Source organism: Aphelocoma coerulescens, chromosome 2, assembly GCF_041296385.1.
Source record: "Aphelocoma coerulescens isolate FSJ_1873_10779 chromosome 2, UR_Acoe_1.0, whole genome shotgun sequence".
NCBI lineage: Eukaryota > Metazoa > Chordata > Aves > Passeriformes > Corvidae > Aphelocoma > Aphelocoma coerulescens.
In genome coordinates, this window is record NC_091015.1 from 49,277,232 (window position 1) to 49,295,031 (window position 17,800).

Genomic DNA, 17,800 nt, shown 5'->3' on the forward strand with positions numbered 1-17,800 from the left:
CTCTCTGAACACTGCATGCTGTAATACTCTATCCTGTTTCAGTATGGCAGGAAGTCAAATTTGTGTGTGCTTACATCTAAATATAAATGAATACAAATAATAGGTGAATATTTTCATTTGATATTCTGTTCAGTGAAAGAACCAGTCAATTGATTAACTTATTATTCAGTCCATTATTCAGGGTTGTATCACCATGAAGTCACAATTATTTAGGAAACTTTGATTAATTTTAAATCTGTTCTTGGCTTTAGGCCATCAATTAAACTGTATAAAAAGAAGTAATTAGTCACTTTACCTTTTAAGAATTTTTATTTAAGTTCACACAAAGATCTGTTTCTGTTTTGAAAAGACTATGGCCATACTATGCCACTGTGTTTGTCTCTCTTAGGTCTATTATTTCACCTACTGTTTTCATTTAATTCCATAAAATTGCTGAAAGCTGTGAGTACTCAGCACCTTCCCAAACCAGGCTACTTCAGTTTCATTGCCTAAGTATGCATTCAGGCATTCACTTTAGGTAGAAGTGTTTTGATATGCTGGGCAGTGGTTTCTGGCAGGAATGTTAATCTTTGCGAGTGCCACCACTGAGATTTCAGTCTTTGAGGGCTACCCCTTGCGGTAATGAAAGAGCCTGTGTTTCAATGATCCTATCATCTCTGCTGGCTGGAGTTTTAACTCCTGGTAGGGCCACTTAAGTCTAACAGGTCATAGAGGCCAGATGAAATGAATTTCACTGTTTTGCTAGGCTGGCAGGTGATTGATAGTTCTATAACTTATACTCATTAGCAAAATAAAGTCAAGCATCAAAAGCACGCTAAGGTAGTCACACAAGCAAGGTAATGCGCTCGGCAATTTTTGCAAGTCTTTCCATGAGTCATTGGGAAAGCCAGGTCTCTCAGTCTTCAGACTTTTCTGAAGGTAAGTATGTATGAGAGTTTCTAGAGCATTTAGAACGATAGTTGCAATAATGAAAGTTGATAGCGGCAATGAAAGAAATGGACAAACACAAGCCTTAAATTCTTATAGTGCACAAACATCACTACTGACAAAAAGCATTTTAAAAATGAGGAAATCTGTAATATATCCAAGGGTGCAAGATCTGTTACTATTCAGTGAGCATAATGTTAATGCAGAAACAGCACCATCACTCATGGGCTAAGAGCCAGTTATGACTGTGGAGTTACTCATCAGCGTGCTCCGACTGACAACATTGGTAGGCCAGGATCTCTGCAATAATGGCAGTAACAAAAGTTGAGGCAGTCAAAATATACTGGGGAATGCAATGAGCAAGCGCCATCCCTGATCAGCATGAGGAAAAAATAATAATAAATGCCCAGTGTCAGAGTTCAGAGTGGGTGGAAATCATTGTTAAATCTGTCTGTCTACAAGTCATAGGAGTCATCCAAATAGAGTCACTGGGGATTGCTTCGATTGCTTTAACTTTTGCTAAAAGGAAATTCGGGTTAGCTCTTGAAGACATGAACTGGTATAGATGAGCTGATGCTAGAAGTTACCAGATTATTTGTTTGGTAAGAACAAATTCATTAAAAAAGCATACCCTTTTATTATGATGATGCAAAAACAGGAGAATGAGGCTGTGGGATGTTTTAACTTTTTTTCTCAGGGGCAGGAAACATGCTCTGCTCCTCCTGAAACTGGTGTAACTGCAACTGAAATATGGTTTTGGGAGGTGGGCTTAAGAGTAGACAGACTAGATAGACCCCAGAGGAGAGTAACAGGAAAAGAGGATTAGAAAATGTGCTTGTGGAAATCAGGTGAAGGAACTGATTTGTCTAATTTAGCAAAAAGAGGCCTGAGGGGAAACTTCTCTTCCAAAACATATGTGAATGATGAGAAGGAACAGTGAGCAGTTGTTGAGGCACTGGGACACTCATTCAGGGCTCCTCATTAGAGGTTTTTAAAAAAGTGGTTAAAGGAAACTCTGCCAGGGATAGTCTACAACTGCTTGATCCCAGCTTATAATGCAAAGAGTGGGGCCAAAATAGCCTTGCAATTCTTTTCCAAGTCTTCTTTTTTACAATCTTAAAAAGCATAAGGAAAAGGCCATTCAAGACACAAACCCCACGTTTCAGGTTGTACCAATGAAAGGAGTCTACATGTGTCGAGGCCCAGGCCCTGCACAAGTCAGCCCTGATGTGCCATTGTATTTTTTGAATGACTGTATCACAGATGCTGCAACAGCTGTTACTGATTTTCAGAAAAGTGTCTCTGAAGTCTGCATAACTGAGGGACAGAAAAGAAACAAGATGAGAAAAGTATTAACTGCTCAGAAATACCTTTACAAAAAGGGACAGCAAAAAGTTTTAACAGTGTAGTACAAGACAACATGGGTAGAAATGAAGGGAACAACATGGATAATTTAATCAAGAAGGTCAAACAGTTGGTTAAGCTGCAGTAAAGGATTCTACCAGCTCAACTATTGAAATGGTTTAAGACTTTGACCATTCTGAAATTTCTATTACTGCACTTGCTTTACAGTTGCCGTAGAAAGACATGATAAACATTCAGAAACTTGAGAAAACTTCAGATGAAGCTCATACCACTAGGGAAATGCTTGTGAGAACAAGACGGCTGATAAATTACTGAACTCTCCTGCAAAGCAGGGAAACAGGAAAATCCCACAGAATAATGGGGAATGCAGCATTATAGACAAAGTATCAAAGAACAGAGATGTTAGAAGTGATAACAATTAACAAAGTAAGCAACATGACTGTTACACTTCTTCCATAGACTAGCAAACTCTTCCACATTGATACATAAAACAAAATTAAAGAAGTAGCAGTGCTGCAGCCTGGACTTTTACATGGAAAACTAACCTGCAACTCATTTTTCACACAAGGTACAATCATTCAAGAGAACAACAAATGGCTTCAAAAAAACCTTCATACTTTTTCAGAAATCACATGACAGATTTCCTTACAAATTATTCTGAAACATCTTGATGTGTCACAATGTACCTGTAAAAATAGTTTTATTGTGGTGCAGCGTGCACAGCTAGATCAATGTAATCTTGAGCGAATTATTTGATAATAGGTAAATGTCAAGCATCGTTGTATTATCTCACCTCTGGCATTTGACTGGCCATCAAAAGAAAAAGTGGGTGGATACAACACAAGCACCATATGTCTCAGAAGCCATACACTGGAATTAGATTTTGCTGGTTGCAGAAGTCCTTGAAATGGCAAAAAACAATCCCCCCCCATGCGTTCAAGACAGCTTAGCTTCGTAAATATGAGCTGGATATCAACCAGATGTGAGTAAACAACAGATAGTGCAGCAAGAACCCCCCAGGTCCTGGCTGGCAGAGCATACAAATGCTAATGCACATCCTTTGCAATAGATTATGGGTCAGTACTGATGTATAAAAGTATCTGCTGTCAAAGAGCCAAAATGTGCTTCCACTTGAAAGAGACTTGATTTTCAAGGGTCTACAACTGGAAGGCTAACTGACACATTTTCAGCTCAGAAGTTACTTCTGATAGAGTGCCTTGAAAAGACTAGGCATTAAGTGGAATTAATTTATAACAAATACTAGAATTCATCAGAGTTTTCAGATAATTATGCTTTATCATTAATGCTGTTCAGCAAGGAAAATGGGAAATATTTGCTGGGAGTTGTGAATCAAAGCAGAGCATCAGCCGTGACAGCCCTGCCATGGGGCAGTTGGAGGAGCACAAGAAAAAGGCCCACAGAAAGAATGTTTCTAATTGAACTTTATGCAGTGTGGGAAATAGTGCAATATTTAACAATTCTGGGAATATGTAGAAAGCTGTCCAAATTAAAAAAAAAAAAACAAAAACAACCTGTCAAGGCCCCATTCTGGCCTGAAGCTACTTTGGATGGTACAGGAAAGAATCATGCAGGAGTTTTACAATCTCTTGTGTCTCTATAGTCCTCACAGCTAAAAGAGGTTTGTGTATGGAATGGAACTATTTCATCACTGAGTAATATATTACAGAGGGTAACTAGCTGTTACTAGATCATTTAAGAAAATACTTTCAAAAGGCACTGTGCACCAAAATTGCAAGACTAAATATATTGTATTGTAAAAAAAGACATTAATGATTACTTCCTGGAGATGAGCATTATAGGTTTCAATTTGTAGCTACAAAGCAATGACATTTTCAGTGCACTCAGAAAATTGTACATTGTCTATTAAGTGAATTGAAGATTTTGAAAATGGATATGGATGTTCAATTTTTATCTCCACACAACTGTTAAAGAACTAGGTAAAACCACTTGCTTCGACATCACTCCTGAAGGGAAACGCTGATCCAAAATAGTTACTTATAAGCAAAACAAAAGTCACACGCATTCCCCTAAGTTGCTCAAATGTGTTCAGCACAGTCTTTCTATAAGCTAGCAGAATCACTCAAATACTTGTAAAAAGGAATAGAAAACTGAACAGAAGCTTTAAATCAGTACAGTCTGGGCAATCACAGACTCCCTTATCGCTTCAAAAAATGACTTGCTTAGAGTAAATTGAAGGGCTTTGATAGTTCAGATAGCTGTACAATTCGCATGTTCAGAGTGGTGATCACCTTCAAATTTAAGCACTTAATTTAAGAGCTTCAGTAATTTTAAATTGCTGTGTTTCACTGAGTGGCAGGCAGAGACTCAAGTGCTACAGTATTTCAAAAAACTTTGGGTGTTCTGCTTAATATTTTTCTTTCAGAGAATCCAGAGAGGATTTCTATAGTCAAGCATGGAAAATGGAACAGATTTCAAGATTACCAGAGAAAAGTAAGAGAGTTTATGCTTTTTAAAAATCAGAGCAGACGAGGTCTTCTCTGGGGAATGTACAACTCCTAAACCTGCGCTTGCACTTTTCTGTGAACTGTTTGACCAACGTCCTTGTGTGGGCTGCGGCAGAGGGTAGAAAGAGAGGTAATGACGTTTACACGGGCATCAAGAGGCTTCTCTGTCTATTTGCTCTCCTGAAAGAGCCTGCCCAGGTTAGGTTTGTTTCCATTAGGCATTTCTGCTTAGCACTACTTCCACAGAAGCAGATAGGAATGAGCGTTTACTGATATTTGAACGCTTCCCCACTTGTGCATTCAGATATTTTTACCTGGCTGCAGGTTTCTTCATTTGTTATTTTGGTTTTACTAGCCTTCAATTTGATGTCACAATAAATCCTTCCTGTGTGCTTTTAACTAGCCCGGTACAACATTTACTGATTAAATACTTGGCTGAAGACTGAGCTGAGCACTGTGAGTGGTTGCCAAGAGCTTTGTCTCAGCAGGTAGGAGAGGTGCAGAGCATACCACAAACACCCTCACAGCCCCATACTGCTCTCAGGGACCAGATGTGGGGAGCAGGATTTTTGAGTGTTACGGGAAAGTCAGACTTTAGAGATGGTTATTCAGACCTGCCTGGGAGGAAGTGCAGTTCTTTGGAGCAGGAAGGTACCACTGCAGCCTCCTGTAGCCTGGCTCACAGCATGTACTGCTCTTCAGGCTGGAAGGGAACAGGGCAGGGAGCCACAAACTACAGCCTCCAGAAAGCTTGCAGATGAAATGTCAAGAATTAAATTTTACCCGAGGAGCCTAGGAGAGATTCATTGGAGCTGATACCTTGTGACCTCTCATTTAGCGGGACGAGACCAAAATTAGGCTTCTGTGAGGTAAATGTAAAGAGTATCTTTCACTTCCAGAAAATTAGAATCTGGCTCAAAGAGATTTTATTATTCAGGGTACCACTTTAAATGCTAATCACTATTTGCAGGCTCATTGCAGCTTCAGACTGGCTTCTTCAAAGGAATGAAGGGGTATTTCACATTCATCTACCAGTGACATTTGAAAATCCCAGCTCCAAGGTACAAGGGGCACAGGCCAAATGTGACTTCAGTGTTTGTTTTGCCAATGCCTCTTTCAGCCTCCGTGTCTGTGAGTACTCCTAGTTTAGATGGTGGTCTATGTTGGAGTACTGAAGTTGGACCTAAGGAGGGCTACAAAATCTGACACCAGACCAATGCCAGACAGCTGGAAGACAAGAGGTTGTTTCTCTGAGGTAGCTGCAATAAGCTGTGTTGGCCAAGGACAGAATTATTCCCCAGCACAGTGTGCCAAAACACCCAGTGATTAAAACAGGAATTTAGAAGTCCTGATGTTAAACCTATTAATGCAGTCAGTGTAAACACATCATACTGGGTACAACTATGTCATAAGGAAACACATCCTGCTTCAGCTTCAGACCCTGGTGGTCATCCTCATTTTGTCACTTGTCTTTGACATGCAAAGAAGGTGTTAGGAATCACCTAGTGCACACCTAGGGAGTTTCTGCCCAGAATAATCGCTGAGACCTGGAGATATGCTCTGAAGCACCTAGTTTTAGGTATTTCTGTTTTTGGAGGGGTAAAATCTAAAGTAATTTTGAACAGTGGTAATGCAGTTACATCAATGTGATTTTTGAGAATTTTGGGTATTTAGAGAGGGGTATTGTTCGTTTCCCCACATTTGCTGGTTAGAAGTTTGAAGGTGAGTATCTGAGAGAACTGTGAAGCTTGCAGGTATTGGAATAATAGAGTTGATAAGGTGATAGGCTTTTACCTAGAAAAAGTAGACAGGAAAAGTCAGACTGTATTTCTTTGAGTGACTTTATCAGCCATTATTTGGGACAGAGTTAGGTTGCTTTCTTGTTTTTATTTAAGGAAAACCAGTAATCCTTGCCTTGTCTCTGAATTTACACTGGCTTCCTCTAATTTTTCAAAATGAATGTCTATCTCACTGCAAATTTTCACTTCTTGTGTTCTCTCTCTGTTAATAAACTTGCATGTGTTCATTTACCTGTTCAAATTCTTTTTACTGAAAGTTGATGTCCGTAGAAGAGTTCTTAATGCTCAAGTTACTCACTTCATGAGTCCTGGAAGGACTCAGTAAGTGTGATTGCAGATTGTCACTAAATGAAGTAAATTGTGTAAGAATATGATATCAACTTTTGTAAGTGGTATCAGGTGGTTATGTCACAGTTCATTTTGATGCCACCTCTGTAATACTTGAAGCACAGTGGGCTTACCAGAGTAGCGCTCTCACTAGCCTGGACCTGAAAGAAATGGAAAGACTTGCATGTGAGAAAAGACCAGTATTTCTGTATAAAAGAGGCTTATAATGCATTCCACAAAAACTATTTCTTAGATTTTTTTCAAGTCCATTAGCCTTGCCTTTTACAAGAAATATGCTGAAATATCTTGTCCAGCAGCCTTTTAATTTTAGGGTCCTTGTTTGAGTTTCTCAATAGGTCACATGAGGTGCAGAGCTGTCAGGTCAGAATTGTACCTCTGTATACCCACAGCTGGAAGGAATACTTGGGGTTTTCCCAGGGATGTGATTTTGTCATGGAAACTGTCCTCCTTACCAGTAAAATTGTGAATATTTTCGATTTTCTCGTGGGAAAAAGTAGAATAAAATTAATTCCGGAGCTGAAAATGTTGAATGGCATTCCCAGACTCACCAGTGGCTTATATAACGGAATCTGCCACTTCAGAAAATTCATAACCCAATCTCTCTGCATAGTACAGGCAGCCTTATAATTTAACGGCCTAAGAAAATTCAAGAATGCCAATGTGGACACCCTGTGTTTCACTGCAGGAAAGAATTACAGCACAGTTCTTAGGAATTCTATTGTGCAAGAACTAGCAATGGCATAAAAAATGCTAGTATTCAACTAATATGCATTTCTTTTACACTATGTCTCAATTTAATGAAGGAAAAATACCCAAACAAAGCTGAACTGTATTCTGATTATTACAAAATCATGGTTATGTTTGACATTGAAATAATTTCCACTGAAATCATTTTAGTAAGTGTATACCACAAAATCACAGAAATTATTATTCCTATAAATAAAGATAGCAGCATGAGAGGTGGCTGAGCCAGTGTGAAGAATAACAGGGGTTTACTGGCAAAAGGGTGATATTTTGAATACTCATAATTTATTTACTCAGTCTGTCTTAAAATTTCAGCCCATCAATTATACATGAAATGAATACCATAGGAGGGGACTAAAAGGCAAGTATTCATTTCCAGCTCTAACATCTCAGTATTTAAACAAGACCTACTCCTTAGCATACTGGTAGGACAGATGGATAAGTGTTGGTAGATACGAGATTTATAGTTTGGCATTATTTAAATGCTCCATAATTTGCTTGTACTAGCACCCTCGAGACACATTTTTTCAGAAAGTCTGATTTTTCTGCATTTATTCTAGTAATGGTATACTGAGAGTTGTTAAGGAAATTAAAGTCCCATTTCAGGCCCCAGTTCAACAAAGCGTTTAAGTAATTCGTAACTTAAAGTACATCTTAAACTGAATCCTATTTAACAAAGGGGGAAAAAAAACCCCACAAGTCTTCAGAGAGACTTCCTCACATGGTTAAAGTTAAGAGCATGGGGTGTTTGTTAAAGTGAACTTAGAAATGCTGCCTCTTTCAGAGACTGAAAAGACTGTCTGTGGAAAGGGGCATGATAGATAAAATTACCTGTTGTCCAGAAAGCCTGTATGATGTGGTGAAGGAGGCAGGAAACATGATTCAAATTTTGGATCAGAATATAGAATGACTTGGATTCACCATGCTATGAGACATGAAAAAGAAAAAAAGTTGTTTTGCAAGGAAAAGAGTAATCTCGCAGTCACAAACTTACTGGGGCGTGTTCTCCTGAGACATCATGACTTTGGAGGCTTTGCTGAAAAGCTAGAAAAAAGACCTTGTCTAAGGATGAATGGAGAAACTTCCATTAACTGGTAGCTAAATCTTTCTGTCACTAGGAGCATCTTTTAGTAGCTCTGCTCCCTGTTCTGGAGAACTTTAGGGGGGCTGTATTGACAGTTTGATGGCTGTTTTGTCTCACAGTTCCAGGTCCTGGTAAAGGACTTGAAAAATGTGGATAGGTAAGTATCCGGTTTGGTATTGTGGAGCATAATATGTATTTCTAGGTATCCTCAGAAGATTCTACGATACAGCTTTCCGTTTTCAAAGTGAAACACCAATAAAAATATTTATGTCCACCTCTCCTCCTCAGTAAATTGAAAGCTGTTATTTAGAGTCATTAACCCAGGTACAGTTACTTACAACGTACAGGTGGTCTTCCTTATGAAAATTCTATGATATTCACCAGGAAAATACCTGATAGCCTTGTGTTTTGCCACCTAGTGTGATGCAAGACAAAAATGCACAATTTCACCTGTGAAGACACTCAGATGACAAATAGCGAGGAAAAGAAAAAATTACTTTCTGTCTAAGTAAGCTGTTTTCTAGTTGTTCATGAATGAAATTAAAAATAGCCATCAAGTATAAAACACCAGTCATGACGACAAAGACATTTTTCTGCTCACTAGTTTGGATCATTAGGGAGAGAAAATTATATATAAACCCCAAGTTTTGTTAACTTGGAAAGGAAAAAAGGCAATTTTATAATGTTTAGTGAAAACTCCCCTATGGTAAAAATTCAGCAATAATGTGGTATTTTTTCCATATGACAGCGCAAAACATGACACAGGGAAAGCTCAGACTCAATAGATTTCTTAATTAATTATGTCTCTATATTTCAGCATATGACCGAAAGTTATAGCTGGCTTATAGAAGCTGTATAAATGGGTCTGTAGTGAATCAAAACAAACACACATTAATATGTAGCTAATTACCAAAAAATGCTTTTCTTTATGTGATAGCAAATCATTATTAAGCAGGAGAAAGTTAATATGCTAATATTGCACTGCACAGTTAATTTCACCACATTCTTATTTTAACTCCAAGACACTCAGAACTACTTCTGTGTACCTTTTATTAAGTTTGTCTGAAGAGGGCAGCCTTTCCTAATACACTTGGAATTTTCTTAATTTGACAAGGTTACTGTACGCTGAACAAATTGACAAAGGACAAGCTCAGGATCCAAAGTTTGCCTCTCATTATTGCCTGTGTTTTCACTGAAGTTTCTCTCCATGTGTATTTATCAACCAACTGCAAAGAATACCATTATTTTAAATATTTGGCCTCTCTGGTAAAACACAGTCCAGTTTTACTTACTCTCAGTGCTAAATGAATGAAGACTTGCTGTGATATTTCTAGAAAGAAATTAGAAGAGAATGTTATTAGGAAATTTCTGGAAGTATGGGTGTTGTTTATTCTTTCTGCAGTCTAGAAATAAGTGTTATTCACACGCATTTTTAAAAGCTAAGACTGCATGTGAATAGAGAAGGAAAATATCTGTCCTTTTGTGCTGACAGTCCTCCTAATCTTTTATGATTTTCATGCTGAACTCCTCTCCAGGCTTCAAAAAGAAGCATTAGCTTGAAAGTAGACAATGATGTTACATTTTCTTTTATTTTCTAGTTTAATCATAAGGAAACATTTAAAAAAAAAAAATCTTACAGCAAATTCATGCATTGCCATGTTACCAGGAAAGATGAATGGCTACTCTGTATTTAGCAATTAGTGTGATAGATTTAAGGGCTCTTAGAAGAATTTATTGCTCTGGTGTGCCTCGATCACGGAGCAGGGAGGGGCATTTGAAGAAGCTGGGATGATAAATTTTCGCAGTTATTGCTGCTCTAGCCACTATGCTGCATCTCTCCCCTTGCAGTGACAGCCAGATTTGAATGCCGGTCTCACCTTCCGTGGTGTTGGGACTTAGATTGCCTGATAGGCCTGGGGAAGAAGGAGTGCTTGCTGAACACAGGGAGAGAGCACAGCAGCTGGGAACAGGGAGAACCTGAAAGCTGCTGCTGGTAGAAGAGGAAGGTAGGTGGAGACAATAGGTGTAGGATTTCACAACATTTACATAAACAAGCGTCCTGTTTGTATCACCTGGAGGACTAGAATCCCTATAAAAACCACGTCCAACACATTGCTAGGGCAGTAAGAGTGGTGGTGTAGATCCTATGCAGAACAGTCAGCTAACTATACCCTCAGTAGTTCTCTCTAGAAATTTCTGCAACAAAATGAGATCACTTTATGTACCCAGGAGCCCAGTAAGTTTGCTGTAGTGGTTGACAGCTGGCAAACCTTGTAGCACATCCCAGTCATAGCAGCTGTCACCCATGCCAGTTACATTGTGCTTGCACCAACTACAGTCAAACTGCAGTGCATCCCCCCTTCCATTTGTCAGCTTCTTCTCTCAGCTGATAATTAGGCAATACCAGTGCTAATCTAGTCAAGCAAACTTTTTTTACTTTGGTGACTTTTTAGGGTCTTTTGTACAAAGAAATTTTCCTACTGTCATTAAGTTCAAAGTAGCAAATAATTAAATTTATTCCTCCCACAAACTCCTACTGTTATTGAAAGCTGCCAGCTGTTTAGGCTACCAAACTCATTGCAACCTCATTGCCTGACAGAAAGCTTGCTCAAAATCTTATCGTTAAAAGACTACTTACCTGGTTTTACAATCCTTGAATATCATTCATGTTCACTGATGCAAAACCACAATTTTTTCTGACTTTGTCTTTCCTACAGCAGCCACTTTCTCAGAAGTCATGGCAGATTGCTTCAGTGCCTTCCAGCCAATGACTGGACTGATCTGAAAAGTGCAGGGCTTCTTCATCTTCCCACTTTAGCATTGGATTGCTATGAAACAGAGCAGAAATTTCATTGTCTCCCTACTTGGAAAGCATCCAATTTCCTACATAACAAACAGTTGCATCCTTGTGCTGTGCTATTCTAAGATGTCAGATCCTCTCCTTACAGGCCAAAGACCCACTAGATTATTTCTAAATCCTCTAAGAAATTGCGTCTTAATTGTCCTTATATCAACATTTTCCCTTGAGACAACACCTAACTAAAACTCATTGCTTGTTTCCATTTTTTGTGACTAATCTTTGGAGGGAACTCTTTGCCAGACACCAATATTTGCCGTCACTCACTATTTCCTGTGTTTAAAGAGTACATGTCTGTAAAATGTATGGAAACTGGATTTTTGAGGTTGAAATGGGAAGAAACATAAAAATAACTCTTACATTTCCAATATATCCTTATTTTGAAATTGTAGATGTGACTTTCTCTTTCTGCTCTTAGGGAATGTTTTCAAAATTAGGTTGTAAAAAATTTGACTAAGCTTACTGCATCCAAGCCTTATTAATTTAGCAGGAATTGCCAGCATTTTTCCTGAATGTCTAATTGCCTTTTGAGTACTTTAAAAATTTGATTCTTCTGAGAATGCCTCCTTTATCTAGAAAATAACCATTTGTTGTTCACTTTTATCTCTCACCATTAAAGAGATCATTATAGTACCTCCTCTATCTTTCTATGATTGCATTGTTTGCAAATAAAGATTTTTATTTTTGTACTTTACTGAACCTTCATGATTCATGCCCTTGTCTCGCAGTACTGAAGCACATGTAAAATAGTCTGACTATTACATCTACTGTATGCCATATTTTACTTTAATTTCTGCACTGTTATCTTTTGCATTGTCTTATCAAGGCTCATCTCTGTTCTGGCTTTATTATAATCTTCAGTGTAAGCATAAATCTGAATACTTATTTTCTTTGGTGAACATTAATAAAAAAAGGAAAGATCTCCCCACACCTTTATGAGAGCATCCATTGTCTTTATATTTGCATTTGTTCTTCTAATGTTTTTTGATACTCTATATAGTGTATCTCTGAAGGTTTCCTATTCAGTATCAGTTTTCAGTGTGGTCACTTTGTTATCTTTTAATACCTCAGACCCAATATTACTCAAAGATTCTGGGTCACTTTTCATATTTCTTGTCTGCTATTAAAATGGAACAAATACTCTCAGAATAGCTGCTCAAAGAGAACAGCTCTCATTACAATTAATTTATTTTATGTTCTTGGTGTTATTCTTTTATCTCAAATCAACATAGACTATTTAATTCCATTTTTGCAGACCTATGCAAACTTCTGAAGAAAGCCAGGTCTTTTGGTCCCACAAAACTAATCCCATTTTGCTCTCTGCCATAGCCGAGACTGTCTGTGTCATACAGTCATAGAAACACAGAATATCCTGAGTTGGAAGAGACCCACAAGGATCATTGAGTCCAACTGCTGGCCCTGCACAGCACCATCCCCAAGAATCATGCTGTGCACCTGAGAGCAGTGTCCAAACACTTCCTGAACTCTGTCAGGCTTGGTCCTGTGACCACTTCCCCTACACCTCCTCGTGTCCCAGCATCTCATTTACTCAGGAAAATGGTGAGAGTCCAAAGGACATGAAAGATGTCGTATGTTCCAAGTTCTTCTGATAATGCATCTTATATTTCCTTGGGCATTCTTTCAATAGGAGTAGGAGTCCTGGTGATATCAGTACTGTGGTGTTCCCTGGCTCACTGCTTAAGTTACTGATTGCTGATAATAGATCATTGCTCAACATAATACTACACTTACTTCCTAGCTCACAGTCTTTTTTCCACAGAAGCAGCTGCTTTAGAAACCCACTTTATGACTAAATTTTCTCTCATATGGCTGTGTTGTGCTTCCCTACCTTCTCTGTAGTGCTTGGGAGAGTTCTTGACCACAAAGCATTGAATGGCTCCATATTTTTCTTTTTTTTTTCTCCAGCTGATTTCTCCTCCTTATCTAATTGCATATTTCCAAGTCTTGTGACTTTCTTACAATTTCTTAATTGTACATTTTATGGGATAAGAATGCCAACTTTATGTCAACTCCATCTGGAAGACTTGAAGGTTTTCCTCAATCTCTTTGCAGCTAATCTTCAAACTCTCTGGCTTTGGAAGAAAATGCTGACTGCACAGCAAATCTTGGTGCCTATAGCATCTCCACAGAGAAGTTCTTTCGCCATATAAAATTCCTAAGAAATATTTTCTTGCCTCTCACCAACAGTAACAGTTGTTCAGCTTGTTTGTGATTTCAAGGATGCTGCACTTTGGTTGATCAATACAAATCAGAATGGAGAAGGAATTAATGGTTACAGTATTGCTGGCTCAAGCTTGACCAGTCAGTTCTGCTAAGGTAGATGTGGTTTGACATGGATAGCACAATTTCTGATATCAGTTCTTATTTGATTTGTGAGATAAGAAAGGCCTGTGGACTTCATCACCATTTAAATACATACTTTGAAACTTAAAATACATTAATTATTAGTTTTAACAATCGAGTAGAATATGGGATGGTATAGAGGGAAGGGCTGGGTATTTTTTAGCACAAAACTCCAGGTTGGAGAGTTTCTGAAGAGAGGATATTTTTTATCCCTGGTTTTGTCTAAAAGGTTTATTTTTTCCCTTCTTTAATGTCTTTATTAAATAGGTAAACAGGAATGGACAAAGAGAAGAAAGAGAGGGAATCACAGTGTCATGGCAACCCCTACACCCTGGTTCAGAGCCTGTGTCAAATCGTTAGGTGTCAAGAATCTACAGATGGGGGCGAGTGATAGATGACTTATACTACTTCTGGCAATTTTCACCTCAAAAATTATGAGTCACTATGTTGATATCAAGACTAGACTGTGGATATGAAATGTGGGTACTTTGAGTGAGTGCCTGAGTTCCTATAAAAGCGTCTACTGAATGCATTTGCTTCATCAAAGCCCAAACCTACAGGTTCAGAAAGATGTACTCCTATGGTTGACAGCTCAGTCAATATCTCTCCTGCTCTGTCTCTTCCTGTCATAACATTGATTTCTGTAGAGGAAGTAATCCCTAATGACATTGTGTAACAGTGTTAAGGAAAGACTGTTTTCCCACTATGCACTTTTTCATACACAACTTATAAATGTATTTCATTACTTACAAACTTTACCTCTTGTAACTCTCTTACATTTTATGTACTGACATTCTATGCAGATCAGCTGCTTTCTTAATGTTTTCATCCTGATTTTACACTTTTATGGAACAACATACTTGGTGATTCCCCTGCATCATCTCATCACTGCAAAACAATGATGTCACTCTGACATAGGCTATTCTCTCAGCTGCCAAGAAAGCTGAAGGATGCGTCATGCACCCTTTGCATGGAGGAGAAGACCATATTGTCATGTCACATACCATCCTTCCACTGCTGTCAACATCACTACACTTCACTTCTTGTCCTAACCCCATGATCAGCAATGTTCACCATGAGTGGTAAAAACTGCTGCATAGCTGTAATGAAATGACATCCCTGTTATTAATCTGATTATCTAACCTTTTCTGTCTTCCTTTTTTCTAAAAAAAAAACCAAACCAAACCAAACCAAACCAACCAAGCAAAAAAGCCCCAAGAAAACCCCAAAACAAGAAAAAAAAATCAAAATCCATCTCACTGCAATTTTGTAGAGCTAGCATCACTAGAAAGCAGGCTGTTTTCCAGGAAGTTTTGGAGGATTTTTAACTTACATGTTTTTGAAGAAACCATGGATATTTAAAGTACTTGGAATTTGTTTTGTCTCATGGCCAGAGTGCTAGCTATGAATTTCCAGCTAAGTATTGGTATTGTTGAAAAATGGGATCAGGTTTTGAAGGGAGCAAGGAATTGTGTGTATTTATGGCACAGAAGTGAAAATGGCTTCATGGGTGAGCAGTAGATTTGTAATGAACAGGCTTTACTGGGGTTTGTCTCCCCATGGAGCGAGGTGTGATGCCAGATTGGAAGCACAGAGATACCCTTTCCACTGAGCTGACTTCTCTGATCCCTTGAGATGATGTTTGTGAGGAAGAGGCTGTAAAGGATTTAGTATTATCAAGTGTGTGTGTGTTACCTCACACAGAGAATCAGCATGGCTTAAGGGTGTCTGGAGCCAGACCAGAGGCAGGTATGCCTTGATATGTAGGTGTGAAGTCTGTGTTGTTTCATGAGATATCACTGGTTCAAATTTCAGACTCTGTAATTCCTCTAAGCACCATTTTTGATCAGATAGTATCAGATAAGTTGTCACCATTTCTATTTACCTTGTACATAGAAATTAATAACTTGTCATTTTCTGTACTGCATTGTTGTGGGATAAGCTCAATAGGTAAAAAGAAATAAAACTCAATACTTCAAAAACCAGCTCCCACTGCTCCAGTCTGCTGTGGTTAATGTCAAAAGGACTTCACCCATTATTAGTTCCTGGAGAGTCATAAAGGACATTATAGCCCTTTATAGTATGAGAAGTTAAAACTTTATTTTTCATTCGTGTTTCCCTTCATAAATTCCTGCTGTGAAAAAAAAATAAACAAGTAAACCCAAAGGCCTGTGTCCCACAAGAAGCATCCGCATGTCGGGGTCCCTCCCCCTGCCATGTGGTCCTGGGAGAGGGGCCCTGGGGGGGAGACACGGGGTTTCCCTGCTCCAGGTCAGCCTCGTTCCCCATTGGTTGTTTTGTGTTCCCCTGCGCGGGCAAGGACCCTCGGGTCCCGTGATTGCCGCAGTTCCTCGGCAGATCCTCAGCCATGTGGCTGGAGAAATAAACATCTCTGAAACATCTAGCAAGAATCGGTCCATAGGTATTTCTTTTCCACGGGATTCCTGGTTTGATACGTGTGTTGCAGTTTCCAAACTGTAACGTCCACTGAATATTGTTTCTTTTTAACATAACATTGCTGGTTCCTCTTTGCAAAAGTCACAGATATGCAAAACTCAATTAAAAAAAAAACAAACAACAAACTTCAGAGAAAGAACTTCATTGCCTTAACATCTTACAGAGTTGTCAGCTGTCTCTATTACTTTGTTCGGGAAATGATTTTTTTAATTTAAGAGAAAATCGGGGAAATTCCATAGCAAATACTAGAAAAAAAGAAATCTAGCTATTGGACAGTGCAAAAATATATCCTCAATTTCATATCTGCCTCTACACAAAAACTGGACTCTATATTCTTTAAACAAGCAGCATCTCTCATAAACCTGATGAACTAGAGAACAGCTGAATGCCAGCAAGGTTTTAGGCCAGAAAACCAAAGAGCTCGGGAATTGGTGGTATATGAGGTGTATCATATAACTATAACTGTATTCTCAGACTACTACAGGTATAAGTCTAAGCAGTTTTCTTTGAAGAAAAATGGTTTTGATATGACTAAATGTTTGGTAAATGTTCCATTTATTTTCATAGGGTTTTTTTTCCCTATTTATAAAGAAAATTCTTTTCTCCTTTTCTTGCCCAGCCAAAAAATTCTAAGTCCTGCAAGTCATGGCAGTACTTCATGTCTTTACCAATGAGCTGCATTTTAAAGATTACCACAGGTTGTGGGAGTTCACAAGGCAGTTCACGAGTACCCTGATTGCATAACAAAATTGCTACCATAATAACCCTTTGAAACGTAGAAGAGGACAAATTGCTTAGGTCCCTTGGTAGCAAGGAGAACAGGGACTGTGGGTAGATTTAATTTCATCTAACATTAGCCATCCCCAGTTAGATGTCTCAATTAAACTGCCTGCTTAGCCTTTCTCTCCAGTGAGTGGATGCAAAGAGACAAGTACTTCCAGGCAGTAAATCATCCCATCTCAAGATGCTTTTGCAGACTAATGGGATGAATTGCCATGCCAATCAGAAGACTTTATAAGTTTATTTGGGTGTAGAACAAGTTATGAACTTTGGCTTTGTTATCAGAATATATACTTTTTTTTTTTTTTTTCTTTTAGAAATATTGTCAGAGCAATGACACTTGTAAGTCTGAGCTCTGCTTTTCTTTCATAATTTTGAAGTGTGGCCTTATCTTGAAGCTGTCCTTGACTGTCTGAGGAATTATTGAGGGACTGTATATGTTATTGGCTTGTATTGCATACAGTCATTGGCAGCCTTATCCCAAGAATGAAACAGTAATACATATTTTCATGAACTCTCCTGTTGATCCATACTCCATTGTATTGGTTTCCATGTATTCTTCTAAAAGTTTTTTTTTTCCCCTGGCTTC

At 38.5% G+C, this 17,800-nt stretch overlaps 1 protein-coding gene and 1 long non-coding RNA gene across 7 annotated transcripts in view; both read left to right on the forward strand.

Moving 5' to 3' along the window:
* RBMS3 (RNA binding motif single stranded interacting protein 3) overlaps positions 1–17,800 on the forward strand; it is a 711,765-nt gene that overhangs the window by 85,970 nt on the left and 607,995 nt on the right. The gene's annotated exons all lie outside the window — the stretch shown is intronic.
* Positions 532–15,886, forward strand: LOC138106560 (uncharacterized). The gene is made up of 4 exons (XR_011149029.1): positions 532–918; positions 4,697–4,764; positions 10,602–10,759; positions 14,242–15,886. It is a non-coding gene; the product is annotated as an uncharacterized lncRNA (long non-coding RNA).